Source organism: Nicotiana tabacum, chromosome 3 (genome assembly GCF_000715075.1).
Source record: "Nicotiana tabacum cultivar K326 chromosome 3, ASM71507v2, whole genome shotgun sequence".
NCBI classification, from domain to species: Eukaryota; Viridiplantae; Streptophyta; class Magnoliopsida; order Solanales; family Solanaceae; genus Nicotiana; species Nicotiana tabacum.
This window is the reverse complement of record NC_134082.1, coordinates 125,088,431-125,103,445: the sequence shown is the minus strand read 5'-3', so window position 1 is coordinate 125,103,445 and position 15,015 is coordinate 125,088,431. Positions and strand designations below refer to the sequence as shown.

General features: G+C 39.2%; 2 long non-coding RNA genes across 2 annotated transcripts; both read right to left on the bottom strand.

Annotated features, from left to right (window-relative positions):
• Positions 1–52: 52 nt before the first annotated feature.
• On the bottom strand, positions 53–879 carry LOC107769856 (uncharacterized). Its single transcript, XR_001644495.2, has 3 exons — positions 760–879; positions 615–679; positions 53–353 (listed from the first exon to the last, which is right to left on the bottom strand). It is a non-coding gene; the product is annotated as an uncharacterized LOC107769856 (long non-coding RNA).
• A 146-nt stretch (positions 880–1,025) lies between these two features.
• LOC107769855 (uncharacterized) lies at positions 1,026–3,810 on the bottom strand. Its single transcript, XR_001644494.2, has 6 exons — positions 3,514–3,810; positions 3,289–3,388; positions 1,919–2,003; positions 1,437–1,461; positions 1,260–1,343; positions 1,026–1,182 (listed from the first exon to the last, which is right to left on the bottom strand). It is a non-coding gene; the product is annotated as an uncharacterized LOC107769855 (long non-coding RNA).
• Positions 3,811–15,015: the final 11,205 nt, after the last annotated feature.

Here is a 15,015-nt window from a genome sequence, read left to right as displayed (position 1 = left end):
AGAACGGATATGATTAAGAATTTCAGTTATCACCTCGTTCAACTCTGCGGAAGTGAAATGGACCAATGGAAGGATTTCTAAATAGAACAAGTTCCTTGATGTATCTAATGTGAACTAGAAGCCAGGGTATTTGATTTTGCTATACAAAAGTAAGTCATAACTGTACTAATCCCTTCTAAGAAGGGTAAAACAAATGTGGCCAGGTTTATGATAAGAGCACCCCTGGACAAAAATGAATGTCGCATCTAATGTTGGTGAATGCTATACAACAGCCATTTAAAGAATAAAAAGAAAGATGAGACGACAAGTTTGCTCTGCCATATTGTAAGGACCTTAAACCCATTCGAATGAACCTAAAAAGGTGAAAAGAATCAGATTCAGATGTAAACCATAACTAAAAGCTTTATGATGCACATAACTCTAGCCCCTTTAGTCCAAAAGAATTATATAGAACAATGTAAGTCACAGAGAACCTAAATGAACAAATCAATTTTTCTCATAGCATTAATGAAGACCATGTAAAATCTGATAAACACCCGTCATACAGACTGATAAAACCGTAGAGATAAAAAAAAAAAAAAAAAAAAAGAGGAAGTTTGCAACCAGGAAAATACCTCAAGATAAAAGGACAAGTCCAAGGTACATAGCTCCACAAAGAAAAACAAATGATATCATTCCCCTGCAAAATCTCCACAAGTGAGCAATCCATGACCGCAAAATGATGAGAAAAATCAGATCCTGTTTAATGCTATGACTAACCAGAGAACTCCCCAAAAAATACCAGCACAACAACACGGACAAAGTTCAGCTAATTTCTCAGCATCGCTTGTGTTCACTCTTCGAGATATTAAATCATCATAGATATCTGCAATGTCAGAGGCGGATTTGGATTTAAATTTTGTGGGTTCAACTTTTAAAACTTTAGTATTGAACCCATTATATTTTTAAAGTTATGAGTTCATATCTACTATTCGTGTAATTTTAATGAATTCTTACATATAAATTTTTATTCCGTGTCAAAAGTTATGGGTTCAGTTGAACCCATAACTTAATACACTATATCCGCCACTGTGCAATGTCATATTTGTTGGGCCATCTCACATTCCAAATGCAGAATTTTATAATTCCACAAAGAAAAAGGATAGTTCGTACCATATACTGAAAACAAGCTGTTCATAACACCTGCAGTATATAAGAGAACCCATATCAGCAACACAACTGAATTGTAAGAGAGAGAAAGGAAGAAGAGAAGCACATACCTATGAAGAGAATTACGTAACGAAGCATACGAACTTCCGTTTGTATTTGCAGAGCCCAAATTCCACCAATGAAAATGATAAATCCTGGAAAATCCAGTTTGTTGAGATCAACGACTAAACATAAAAAGCAGTTGTAAATCAAGTACTAAAACTTATCAGGATAGTGAATGTACAAACCGATGCAAAGTCCTCGAAGTGTCCACTGTTCAAGAACGTAAAGCAAGTTAGATTACACAAGTAAAAAGTTTGAGATATAATAAGTTTAAGGACTTGATTATCTGCTATCATTGTACAACACATAAATGCAAGTTTTTCTTAGTTTCATACATTTTTTGCAAGGAAGAACACGATAAGCAAACCGGCAATAAAACAACCAGCAGCTATCATTGCTGTGAGAACATATGTCGACACAAGTATGAGAACCATTCCCCAAAAAGACGAACCCAGATCTTTAGGCAAAAAAAAAAAAAAAAAAAAAAACGAGCACAACAATAGTCAGTGAAAGAAAGGTCAGCACTGAAATAGACAAAGCAAGCTATAGTAGATGAGCTAATTTGAAATGCATATGAATTTGGAACTTAAGCGGACACTTCATTATGTCATTTAGGAAATGAAAGCTTAAAGTTGTATTGGAAATTGTTTCAAGGAAGAGAAATTACATCCAGCAGGCAAGATAAGCCAAGAAACACCTCCACGGGTCTGTGTCACTCCCCCCTCATTGGCATGAACTTCTATGCCCACCACCTGTACTAGTAAACCAGAAAAAGTGTGGTTCAGAATATAAAGACTAAGAACTTATTATATTATGAACTTGTATTGATCTGGGGAACCATCCGTCATAAGTTCTTAGGTTTCTTCTTCCTCTATCCTTTCTGTTTCTAGTTTTCTTTTTCCATAGGTAAGGGCCAGTGCCAGCCATTCCACTATTTGTACATTGTCATTTTTTCTTTTCCTCTATCCTTTTTATTTCTAGTTTCCCTTTTTTATGTAAGGGCCAGTGCCAGCCATTCTTTGGATATGTCGAAATAGCCAAGCCAGCTTAACCATTTCTCTGAACTCAGCTTCAATAGTCAGTACTAAACTATTTCTCAAATTTCTTTTTCTTACTTTATTCCTTGAAGTTCTTCATATCTTGTTAATCTTTCTTGTTGTGCCACTAAGCCATCATGATGTTTGTCATGTATTTAATATGCTAATTCTTGGAAAAAAATAAAAGAAAGAAAGGAAATAATAGAAGTTCATTAAGGTTTTATAGCTAGTTCTTTGATACAGTGTATAAACTATAAAGAAACAGATCCCGTTGACCCAAAAGAATTCTGTTTTCCTTTATGGATTATCCCAAAATTTTCTGCACCTTTCCGAAGGTGAAGTTTCTACAAAATAAACTATACCATAGAGAAATACTAACTCTGTCTCATTTTAATAGCCCAATTTAACTTTGGAGTTCAGACTTCTCTTTTTGAATCTTATTGATCCTACCATAATATTTTCCTCTTAACTTCTCATTATGAATTAGTAAGTCCTGTAAAGTACATAGGACTTCTTGAGAAATTCTGGAACTCAGACAAATTCAAATGACTTCTCATGGTAAGAAGTTGTAAAGTTCATGCATGACTGTTTGAATTAAGTAGCACATGCTCAAAAGACAAGAAGGGAATAACAGAGAAATCGAAACCAAAACAGGAAAGGGTCAAATTCATCTACAAACTACAATGTTGGACGAATATCTAGTCTAGGTTCAACTTGATCTGCACAACAGTTCAAAGTGAATATAAACATGTGATGTAAATTGAGTCTTTAGGGTTTCTGAAATAACTGATATCTATATTTCTCTGTCTACACATTAAAGAGCAAAACAATTAACCAAATGCTAGCAAATTGCAGAACATATATATACACACATGGTGGTGAAGCCAAAACTGTTACTTAGTAGAATGGAATTGGATCAATATCCGACTAGAAGAAGCGATAATTTTGATGAGATTCCTAAATCATTTAAATTTAAAGTGTAGAGGAGAGACATTATTACCTCACCACATGTGAGCTTACAAGCAATTGCATGGCTTAGTTCATGAAGAAATACAGTGAGTGATGAGCTTGAAAGGGGTTATAATAAATGTTCTCCATAGCTGTTATCCAAAGAATCAGTCAATTATTGAATATCAAAATTCAAAAAGAAAGCAATATTATATTCCATGATAAACATTAGGTAATTAAGATATAAAAAGAGAAGTAGATAGAGAGAGAAGGTTACGATAAAAATGAAGACGGTATAAACACCAATGGTGACAAGGAAGATGACTTGATCGTGGTTACAACAATCCTTAATCTCCCAGTTCGCCTTCATTTTCAGCTGTAATTACCTGATATATATCCAACACAATCCTTCAATTTTTAATCGATCCTCGGTTGCAGGGGTCGAGGTTTTTTTCTTTTAATTTTTCAAAGAATTGAAGAGGCTAAGTCAAGGTGATGGTTTATGTTTAGTTAACAATGGTATGTCAATTGGAATAGTTGCTGGAAAGAGTTGGTGTGGATGCTAGGAGGAAGCTTCCTCCTTTGATGTCATGACATCAAGAGGAGGTAGTTTGTTGTCACCAATGACATCAAGAGGAGGTCTTTACCTCTATAAATAGATACACTCCTTCATTTGTAGAAACCATCCCAAAAATAATACAACACATTATAGTGAGTAGAGAGTTAAGAGAGAAATTCTTTTAAGTGTAATTGGGAACTCTCCCCTTCCTTTGTTAATATTAAAAAGACAAATATTCTCTGGTGGACGTAGGATTATTTTGATCCGAACCACGTTAAATCTTGTGTTCTTTCTTTTACGTTTCCGCTAACAATTGGTATCAGAGCAACAAGATTCTTTAACGATCCAAGGTAGAAGAACAAGCAAAGATGAGTTCCATGAAGTTTGAAATTGATAGATTCAGTGGACGCAACAACTTCAATATCTGGAAGATCCAGATGATGGCGTTACTGCGGAGGGAAGGTTCAATCCATGCTATTGACGGAAAGTATCCTAAGGATATATCAACTCCCGACAAGGAGAAGATTGAAGGGGATGCATTGAGTGCAATCCAACTATCCCTTGCACCTAACGTGCTTTGTGAAGTGAGTACGAGTACCGAAGAGACGGCCAAACAGTTATGGGAAAAGCTAGAAGGGCTATACCAAGACCGATCAGTGACAACAAAAATGTTGCTACAATGGCGTCTTCACACATTTAAGATGGGGTCAGGTACTTCGTTACAAGATCATTTAGATGCGTTCAATAAACTTGTCATGGACTTACAGATTGCAGGAATTAAAAAGGAAGAGGAGACGCTTGCATGTGCTTTGCAATTTTCATTGACTTCAGGATATCGTGATATTGAGAATTCAATGATGTATAGCAAGGAGCCTATCAAGCTTGAGCAAGTGCGGCAGGCACTTAACTCTAGTGATGTGCGGAGGCACATTGAAGGAGATAGAGATGACCAGGCAAGTGGGCTCTTTGTGAGAGGCCGGACTAGCCAACGGGGAAAGAGCAAATCAAAGCACAGATCAAAGTCTCGTGTGAACAAGAAGAATACAGAGTGTTGGGGTTGTGGCAAGAAGGGGCACTTTGAACGAGACTGCCCAATGTCAAAGTCCAAGGAAAAGGCGAGTGCATCCACAGTTGAACAAGTACATGATTTTGATAATGATTATGTACTAACAATATCGTGTAATAATAATAATAGTTATGGAAACAAATAGGTGTTAGACTCTGCTTGCACTCTGCATATGACGTTCCGAAAAGACTGGTTTAGCAGCTATGAGAAAAGTGGAGGAACCGTAGTAATGAGCAATAATGCAACTTGTGCAATAGTTGGCATTGGCTCAGTTCGGGTTCGCTGCCATGATGGAGTCGTGAGGACTATTACACAAATCTGTCATATTCCTAATCTGAAGAAGAATTTGATCTCCCTGAGTACTCTGGATGAACAAGGCTACAGGTCAATTATAATGATGAATCGAAACACGATGAGGATGAAGCTTTCGAAGAGATAAACAGAGAGTTAAGCCAGTTTGAAGAGAAATCCAAGCCCAACTTAAATGACATAGAAGCCATCAATTTAGGGGATGCAGATGATATCCGGGAAACTAAAATAAGCATCCACATTGCACCAAATATCAGGGAAGAACTAATCAAAGCACTTATTGAGTTCAAAGATATTTTTGCATGGTCGTATGATGACATGTCGGGGTTAAGCACGGATTTAGTGCTTCACAAATTGCCCACTGACCCGGCGTGCCCTCCCGTCAAGCAAAAATTGAGGAAGTTCAAGACAGATATGAGTGTGAAGATTAAAGAAGAAGTAACCAAGCAGCTGCAAGCAAAGGTTATTCGGGTCACTCGATATCCTGATTGGTTGGCTAATGTGGTGCCAGTGTTGAAGAAAGATGGGAAGATCAGATTTGTGTCGATTACCGCAATTTGAACAGGGCAAGCCCCAAGGACAACTTTCCATTACCCAACATCCATATCTTGATCGATAATTGTGCCAGACGTGAGATCGGGTCTTTTGTAGATTGCTATGGTGAGTATCATCAGATTCTGATGGATGAAGAAGACGCGGAAAAGATGGCTTTCATTACGCCGTGGGGACTTACTGCTACCGGGTAATGCCATTTGGTTTAAAGAATGCTGGGGCAATGTACATGAGAGCAATAACTACTGTGTTTCATGACCTGATACACAAAGAGATTGAGGTGTACGTGGACGATGTGATCATAAAATCCAAGCATCAGGAAGACCACGTAGCAGACTTGAGGAAGTTTTTCCAAAGACTTCGAAGGTATGATATTAAGCTCAACCCAGCCAAATGTGCATTTGGTGTTCCATCTGGAAAGCTGTTGGGATTCATCGTCAGTCGGCGAGGTATTGAGTTGGACCCGTCAAAGATCAAATCCATCCAAGATTTGCCACCGCCGAAGAACAAGACAAAAGTAATGAGTCTGTTGGGAAGATTGAATTATATCAGCAGGTTTATTTCTCAACTCACAACAACTTGTGAACCCATTTTTCGGCTACTGAAGAAAGATGATGCGGTAGAATGGACGGCAGAATGTCAGGAAGCATTTGACCAAATCAAAGGATATTTATCAAATCCACCTGTGTTGGTTCCACCTGAGCCGGGAAGACCGTTAATTCTTTATCTAACGGTCCTGGAGAATTCGTTTGGCTGCGTACTGGGGCAACACGATATTACAGGAAGGAAGGAGCAAGCCATCTATTATCTCAGCAAGAAGTTTACAGGCTACGAGGTTAAGTACACTCAACTCGAGAAGACATGTTGCGCCCTAACTTGGGTGGCCCAGAAATTGAAGCATTATCTGTCATCGTATACTACTTATCTCATTTCACGCTTGGATCCACTGAAGTATATTTTCCAGAAGCCTATGCCTACAGGGAGTTTGGCGAAATGGCAGATATTACTCACAGAATTCGACATCATCTATGTGACGAGGACGACCATGAAGGCCCAAGCATTGGCGGATCACTTGGCTGAGAATCCTGTTGATGAAGAGTACGAGCCATTGAGGACATATTTTCCTGATGAAGAAGTGATCCATATAGATGAGTTGAAATTATCTGAGGAACCAGGTTGGAAGCTCTTCTTTGATGGAGCCGCAAATGCGAAAGGAGTTGGAATAGGAGCGGTACTTATTTTTGAAACAGGACATCATTATCCTATTACGGCTCAGCTACGTTTCTATTATACCAACAATATGGCTGAGTATGAGGCATGCATTCTGGGCTTACGGTTAGCTGCAGACATGGATGTCCAGGACGTCTTGGTCTTGGGAGACTCGGACCTCTTGGTGCATCAGATTCAGGGTGAATGGGAAACAAGGGATTTGAAGCTCATACCATATCGACAATGTTTGTACGATTTGAGCAAGCGATTTCGATCAGTGGAGTTCAGACACATCCCAAGAGTTCATAATGAGGTTGCCGATGCTTTGGCCACTTTGGCATCGATGTTGCATCACCCAGACAAAATTCATGTTGACCCATTACATATTCAGGTTTGTGATCAGCATGCTTATTGCAACATGATAGAGGAAGAAATGGATGGCGAACCATGGTTTTATGATGTCAAGGAATATCTCAGGATGGGGATATACCCGGAGCAGGCCACCGGAGATCAAAAGAGAGCCATTCGGCAATTGGCAAATGGATTCTTCCTCAGTGGGGGAGTGTTATACAAAAGAACCCCAGATTTGGGATTACTGAGATGTATAGATGCTAGTCAAGCCACAACAGTTATGACAGAGGTACATGCTGGAGTTTGTGGGCCACATATGAGCGGATATGTATTGGCGAAGAAGATTCTTCGAGCAGGGATCCCAAAAGTGATCCACGGACAATGGTGCTAATCTTAACAGCGATTTGATGAAAGAGGTATGTCAATAGTTCAAGATTACACACCGCAATTACACACCATATCGCCCCAAGGCAAATGGAGCGCTCGAGGCGGCCAACAAAAACATAAAGAAGATACTGAGGAAGATGATAGAAGGATCCAGACAATGGCATGAGAAATTAGCATTTGCATTGTTGGGTTATCGCACTACTGTTCGTACTTCAGTAGTGGCAACTCCTTATTTGTTGGTATATGGAACTAAAGTAGTAATACCGGCGGAAGTTGAAATTCCATCCCTTCGGATTGTCGCTGAAGCTGAGATTGATGATGACGAGTGGGTCAAAACCCATTTGGAGCAGTTGAACTTGATTGATGAAAAGAGATTGGCAACTGTGTCATGGCCAGTTATATCAAAAGAGAATGGCAAGAGCATACAACAAAAAGGTGCGTCCCCGGAAGTTTGAAGTGGGCCAGTAAGTGCTGAAACACATCCTCCCACATCAGGCTGAGGCGAAGGGCAAGTTCGCCCCGAATTGGCAAGGGCCATTCATTGTAACTAGAGTGTTGTCCAATGGCGCTTTATGTTTAACAGATATCGAAGGGAAATGCGTCGACATGGCTATCAATTCTGACGCAGTTAAGAGATATTATGTATGATTTCTTTTGATTGTAATTGATGTTTGTTTGTACTTGGCATTTATCGGAGAATGAAATGACGGAGACAATTCTTTCTTCTATCAAACACTTTAACCTTTGCTTCCCCCTTTGAGCCTTATTTATTCTTTCATATCTCTCTTTTGGAATCAGTAATGAAAATGAAAGAAAAAGAGAAGAGAAAAATAATGATAATAAAGACAAAAGAAAGTCACAAGAAAAATAAAGGAATTGGGAACTACATTTGACCTGTTTCCTCAAAGAGGATACGTAGGCGCCTCACGGCTCGGTCATAGTGTAACAAAAAATGAAAAAATCTCCAACCAAGAAAAACTGGGGCAGAAGTTGTGTTTATAATTTCGAAGAGTTGTAATGTTTTACCCATCAAAATTATTTTGAACCTTTTACCCTTTTTCTTTTAGCCATACACAAAAACCCATATTGATGTCCAAAAAAAAAAGACCTCCCGATCAGTATCCGAGAAGTGCCAAGTCATGCAAACGGAAGTCGGGAATAACACTCTGATCACCAGCAGAGAAGAGGATCATAAGCTGGAAATGAATTGGTAGCCGAAAGAATCCCCAGCAGAGAGAGTCATATCGGTAACACTCCGATCCCCAGCTGGAAAAAATAAAATAAAACGAGAGAGTCTTATCGGTGAAAACCTCCACAGGCACCATAAGGCGACGTAAGTTGAGAGAAATAAAACGAGAGAGTCTTATCGGTGAAAACCTTCACAGGCACCATAAGGCGACCGGAGTTGAGAGAAACGAGAGAGTCTTATTAGTGAAAACCCCTCGAATGGCACTATGAGGCGATAAGACAAGATTAGTGGAAAGGATCCGCATTTGGCAAAGAGTTGAGTGCCTGTTTATCCCCAGCAAGTTGAGGCCGTTCGAAAGATTGATTGATACAAGTAGACTGGGTGGATTAATCTGGAATGCACGACATGATCGTTGGGATCAGTTATATCATTCAGATAAGTTCTTTTCTTTCCTTTTCCCCAGCATTTGTTCAGAAAGTTTTCTTCTTTTTCTATCTTTTGAAATCATCACTTTTTCATTTCTTGGTCTAAAGACTTTATCTCCCCAGCAGTTTGTTTTTGAAAAGGATTTTCAGAGCTTACTACTAGTTGCCAAAATGGTGCAAAGCAAAATGCGAATAGGACAGGCCAAAGATAAGGCGACACAGCAAAAAGAAGTTTGTCGCAAGTCCAAATGATGAATGGGTCTAGATTCCAAGAAGACCAAATTTCCATGGGAAGTTGGAAAAAATACAGAAAAACAACAGTTGAGAAGTTATGGATCAAATTCCAAGAGGATCCCTGGCAGATTTGCGAGATGCAGGAACAACTCCGACAGATTATCGACCAAGTTCCGCAATGGTCGGACAACACAGAGCGGGGAAGAAAGAGAAAAGAAAACCATCCCCGGCAGGAATATCATCCCCAACAAATAATATCATCATCAACAAGTTTTGTAATAAAGCGCAAAGCAGGGAAAGGAAAAAGGGAAAAACCATCCCCAGCAGGAGTGGCACGACCACTCACCACGTTTTAAACTAACAAATTTTTCTTTTCTTTGAAGCAGGGAAAGGAAATGTTATTGACAGAGGGAAGACATGGCCACAAAGAAGATTATCCAACTGGGGCAGAAAATTTTCTCTCATTGCAAAAATTTTCTTGAAATCAGATAACCACTTGGGGGAAAGATGGAAGGTAACACAAGTTTTGAATGAAGTGGAATCCCCAGCAGCTTACGGGCGAAGGCAATACAAGTTTTAAAGAAAGCAATCTTGGAAGAAGCAAGATAACCCACGTTTTAAGGGTAGTCGTCTCTGAATCAATGCCATCCCCACCATTGTTAAAGGGAGGAAAGTAACTAGTCTTAAAGAAGGAAGATAATTCCCCAGCAGTGTTATCCCCGACAGGTTTCAGAGAAGTGAAAACACCAGCTTGAGGAAAGTAGTTCCAGTGGAAGGAAGACACCAGCTTTAAAGGAAGTAGACTGTAAAGAAGGAAAATAACATAGTTGTGAATAAAACACCGGTGTTGTTCCCAATAGTTTTCGGAGGAGTAAGACACCAGTTTTGAGGGAAGTAGTTCTGAAAGAGGATGATTCAAGTTAGAAGGGAAATGGTTCGGGAGGCAGGAAGGAACAACATCAGTAAAACACATTTTTTAAGAAGTAGTTGAAGTCAGGAGCCCGCCCGGAGAATGGAGGTGTTATATTTTGAAGAGTTAGTTGAAGTTAGGAGCCCGCCTGAAGAATGGAGGTGTTATATTTTGAAGAAGTAGTTGAAGTCAGGAGCCCGCCTGGAGAATGGAGGTGTTATATTTTGAAGAGTTAGTTGAAGTCAGGAGCCCGCCTGAAGAATGGAGGTGTTATATTTTGAAGAGTTAGTTGAAGTCAGGAGCCCGCCTGGAGAATGGAGGTGTTATATTTTGAAGAGTTAGTTGAAGTCAGGAGCCCGCCTGGAGAATGGAGGTGTTATATTTTGAAGTGTTAGTTGAAGTCAGGAGCCCGCCTGGAGAATGGAGGTGTTATATTTTGAAGAGTTAGTTGAAGTCAGGAGCCCACCTGGAGAATGGAGGTGTTATATTTTGAAGAGTTAGTTGAAGTTAGGAGCCCGCCTAGAGAATGAATGTGTTATATTTTAAAGAAGTAGTTGAAGTCAAGAGCCCGCCTGGAGAATGGAGGTGTTATATTTTGAAGAGTTAGTTGAAGTCAAGAGCCCGCCTGGAGAATGGAGGTGTTATATTTTGAAGAGTTAGTTGAAGTCAGGAGCTCGCCTGGAGAATGGAGGTGTTATATTTTAAGAAGTTATTGAAGTCAGTAAAGTAGAGGAATACAACAAAAATCCCCAGCATCAATTCAAGTTCGGAAATCAGAAGGAAGGCAACAGTGGTCGGAAGAAGGCAGTCCATCCTTCGAGGAAAAATGATTCGAAGCTCACAAGAAGGGAATAAGAAGTTCGAGATTGGCAATCAAGGGGGAATACAAGTCAAATCAGAAGCAAAGAAATACCAGAGGAAACACAAGGCAGCAAGACAACAACAGTCACAAGACCAAGTTTGAGAATAAATTTTGTAATTCATAGATCATAGCTTAGTATAACTTCTTTATCTTTCATCAAGGTGTAATAAGGAGGTCAGTAAGCGGTAACATCAGCAGCAACGGCAGTAACAGCAAAAGGCAGTCCCATGGTAGTCCTAGCTACCGAAACTTCCCGAACTACATTGACCTGATTCCCTTTTAGCCAGGGATATGTAGGAAACCTTTGAAGCAAAGGTTCGGTTAAAATCTTTTCAAAAAATGCTTCACACGGAGTATTCCAACGGGCAAAAATCGCTCGTATCCGCTCACTTTATCTTTGCACGAAAACTCTTCGTGTTTCCGGACAAAAAGGGGCAGCTATGAGCACGTAATTTTTTCCCTACGAGAACTACTCCCAGAAAATTCAAAATAAAATAGTTTGTGTTGTTTGCAGTTGTTGCGAATTTTGCGTTATTTTTCTTGTATTGTTTGCATTCGTTCTTGCTTGTTTATTTGTTAAATTAAGAATAAAATACCAAAAAATATGGCATTTGCATTTAGGATTTGATTTTTGCAATTGTTTAGTTAATCAAGAAAATTGGTGTTTTGCCAAAAATGAGAAATCACAAAAATAATGTACTTTGCATTTTTTTAGCATTTAAGGTCTAGTTGTGTGATTTTATTTTAAATTGGTACTTAATCATGTGTGATAATTATTATTAAGAGCTAATTAGTATTTTAATAAGTTAATTTGGTTTATAATTTAACTTAGAATTTTAGTTTTAATAATTAGAAAAAGAGAAAAAAAAGAGAAGAAGAAGAAAGAACAAAAATAGGAAGGAAAATCGGATTGGGCTCAAATCCCTGGCCCAATGGCATGTCCCAAACCCGGTCCAGGCAGCCCCTCTCACAGGACGGTGAAACGACGTAGTATAGGAGCCAAACTACGTCGTTTCAATGGCAAAAATCTCAGTCATTCAACCAAACCACATCCAACGGTCACAGATCAATACCCGTATCCAAGAACCGAACCTGACCCGTTTGTCCAGAAACCAACCCGGTCTCAAGAGTGTCCAAACGACACCGTTCTATTAAGTGAATTTATCCAAACCGTTGATCTTAATCGATCTAACGGCCTGGATCAAACCCTTCCCCGGTATATAATCCTAAGACCGCACCCCGCCCCCCTTAGAACCCCCTATTCGTCTCCCTCAAAGGGTCTTCAGAGACCAAACCTCGTTCCGCCACTGACCGCCCGCCGGAAATCGCCCATGGCGGCGGTCAGTCACCATTGGCCACCCAATTAACACCCCTAAGCCATCTAACCACCCTCGTTGCAAATCCAGTACTCGTTTGCTTCGAATCATCCTCAAACTTCTCGAATCTTCATTTGAAGATTCGAGCAAAACCTGGACCTACCCCAAGCCGCCCTGAACTCACACCCTAGCACCCCCTGACCTCCCTCATGCCCAAAACACACTTGGTTGGGTTCGAATCTGACCAGAGATGGACGAATCCCAAATCGAACCCCCAAGAACCCTAAAAAATCGAAAGTTGAAATCTGTCCAAATTAAAGGATGATTTGGGGTCTAATCAACTTTAGTCGAAGTGTTCTCAGTTGAGAACACTCGATTAAGGTCCGTTCGACCTCAAAAATGGTCCGAGTCAGGGTCCAAGTCAGGGTCGTCCATGTTTCCGAGTTCTTGAGGTATTTTTCCTTTCTTGTTTGTTCCGTTTTTAGGTTTGGTTATTCTGTTTACTTTGTTTAGTGTAGCTTTATTGATTTTCAATTGTTGTCGATTGATTCTGTCCTTCTCCACCAGACCTTTTATTTGGTCCAATTTTATCATTGCTTCTGTTTGCTGTCAATTGTTATGTGGTATAATTTGTGTAATCGATTGAATAAGTGTCGTCGATTAGTCTGGTATGCTTGAATGTTAGATTAGCATGATAATAGTCTAAGTTTTGGTTCATGCTTGTCTGTTTCCCCTCCTACCTCGTTTGTGTTCTAAGGTTGTATTAAAATGAGCTCGTTGGTATATTTGAACTTAGAACTGAGCCTGTTGGTATATTCAGTTCATTGAACTGGATTTATTGGTCATTTGTTATCCTGAATCTGTCAATACCTTTAAAGCCCTGGTGACTGTTTCTTCTTTTGTATTCCAATCTGATTAAGGCACATGCTCGTCTAGTTGATTTCAGCTCATCTGTTGCTGAGCTAAATAAGATTGTTTCCCCAATATAGCTAGTTCAATGTGTGCTACCCTAAACCCTTAGTCTTCATTTTAATGCCATTTGATTTAATAGTTTGAATTACTGATTGAATTATTAGCTGATTTGAATTGGTCGTAGCTGTTAGTTTTTGGATTCAACTTGGTTAGTGGGTAGATTTGAATAGGTTAGAGTTGAAAGGTTCAATGCAGGATGAAAGGGAGTGGGTAGGACAGTAATTTCAGGGCTTTAGGGGGTTATTTGGGAATTGAAAACAGGAAGAAATGGGTAGTTTGAGTGTTCTGTCCACTAAGTACTAAAATACCATTAAACTAATACAATTGTTTAGTGCTAATGGGGAACAATACATAATGGTGGGGGAAAGGTTTAAAGAAAAGGGTGCCCATACCTATTGGGATTTAAAGAAAGAGAAGACAAGTGTAGTGGGGAACAAAACACATACTAGTGGAATTAAAAAGATAATGGGCAAATTAGTGGGAAAAAATTCTGCCCAAAGTGCTTTTGAAAGTTGAGGGGCAGGGCAGTGTTTGGTTATAAATAGAGTCACTTAGGACAGATAGAGGGGTGGTTTTTTTTTTGGACACACGGGATTAATCCTGAAAAATCTGAGGAGAAGATTTCTGAGTCTTGAATCAGTTCTGAGAGAGAGTTTAAAAGAAAGGATCCCAGTTTTGAATTAGAATCTAGTCCCTTAATCTATTTATTTCGAGTCTGTGAGTTCGAGTTAGTGGATAAATCAGCTGACTGCATATATTTCAGTCCCTGATTCGTTCTTGGGTTTTGGCATTATTTGAGCTTGTTCTATCAACTCTGTTGGGTTTTCATACTGTTCTGGGCTTCGAACTTGGGTGGATTTGCTCCTGGTTATTGTTTGTTGTCCTGCTGTATTGTATTGCTACTGCTGCTGCTGATCCTCCTCCTCTTCTTCTTCTTCTTCTTCTTCTTCTTCTTCTTCTTCTTCTTCTTCTTCTTCTTCTTCTTCTTCTTCTTCTTCTTCTTCTTCTTCTTCTTCTTCTTCTTCTTCTTCTTGTATTGTCAATACCAGGTACACATTTTGTATATTCTTGGATATTGGAATGAAATGAAGCAAGTTTCCTGCTGCGGAATTATAGTGAAAATTTCTGTTACATATATAGATAAATTGTTTATGATGCATGTATTCGTCCACTGTAGTTAAGTATTCTGAACTCCAATGGATTGTGATGGACTGTTTGCTTTAACTTGTGGACTGTGTTGGACTGTTATAATAGATTTTAGAATTTAGAACATCAATCTGATTTAGTTAAACTAATTAGATGTGTATTCTTGGAAGCCTAAGAATTCTATAGCTAACAATCTGATTTAACTTGTGTTGATTAATGGAAGATCAGTTTTTTTTAGACACATTCCACTAAATTGTTTTCCTAGGATACAATTGATTTTGAAATCAGTAGG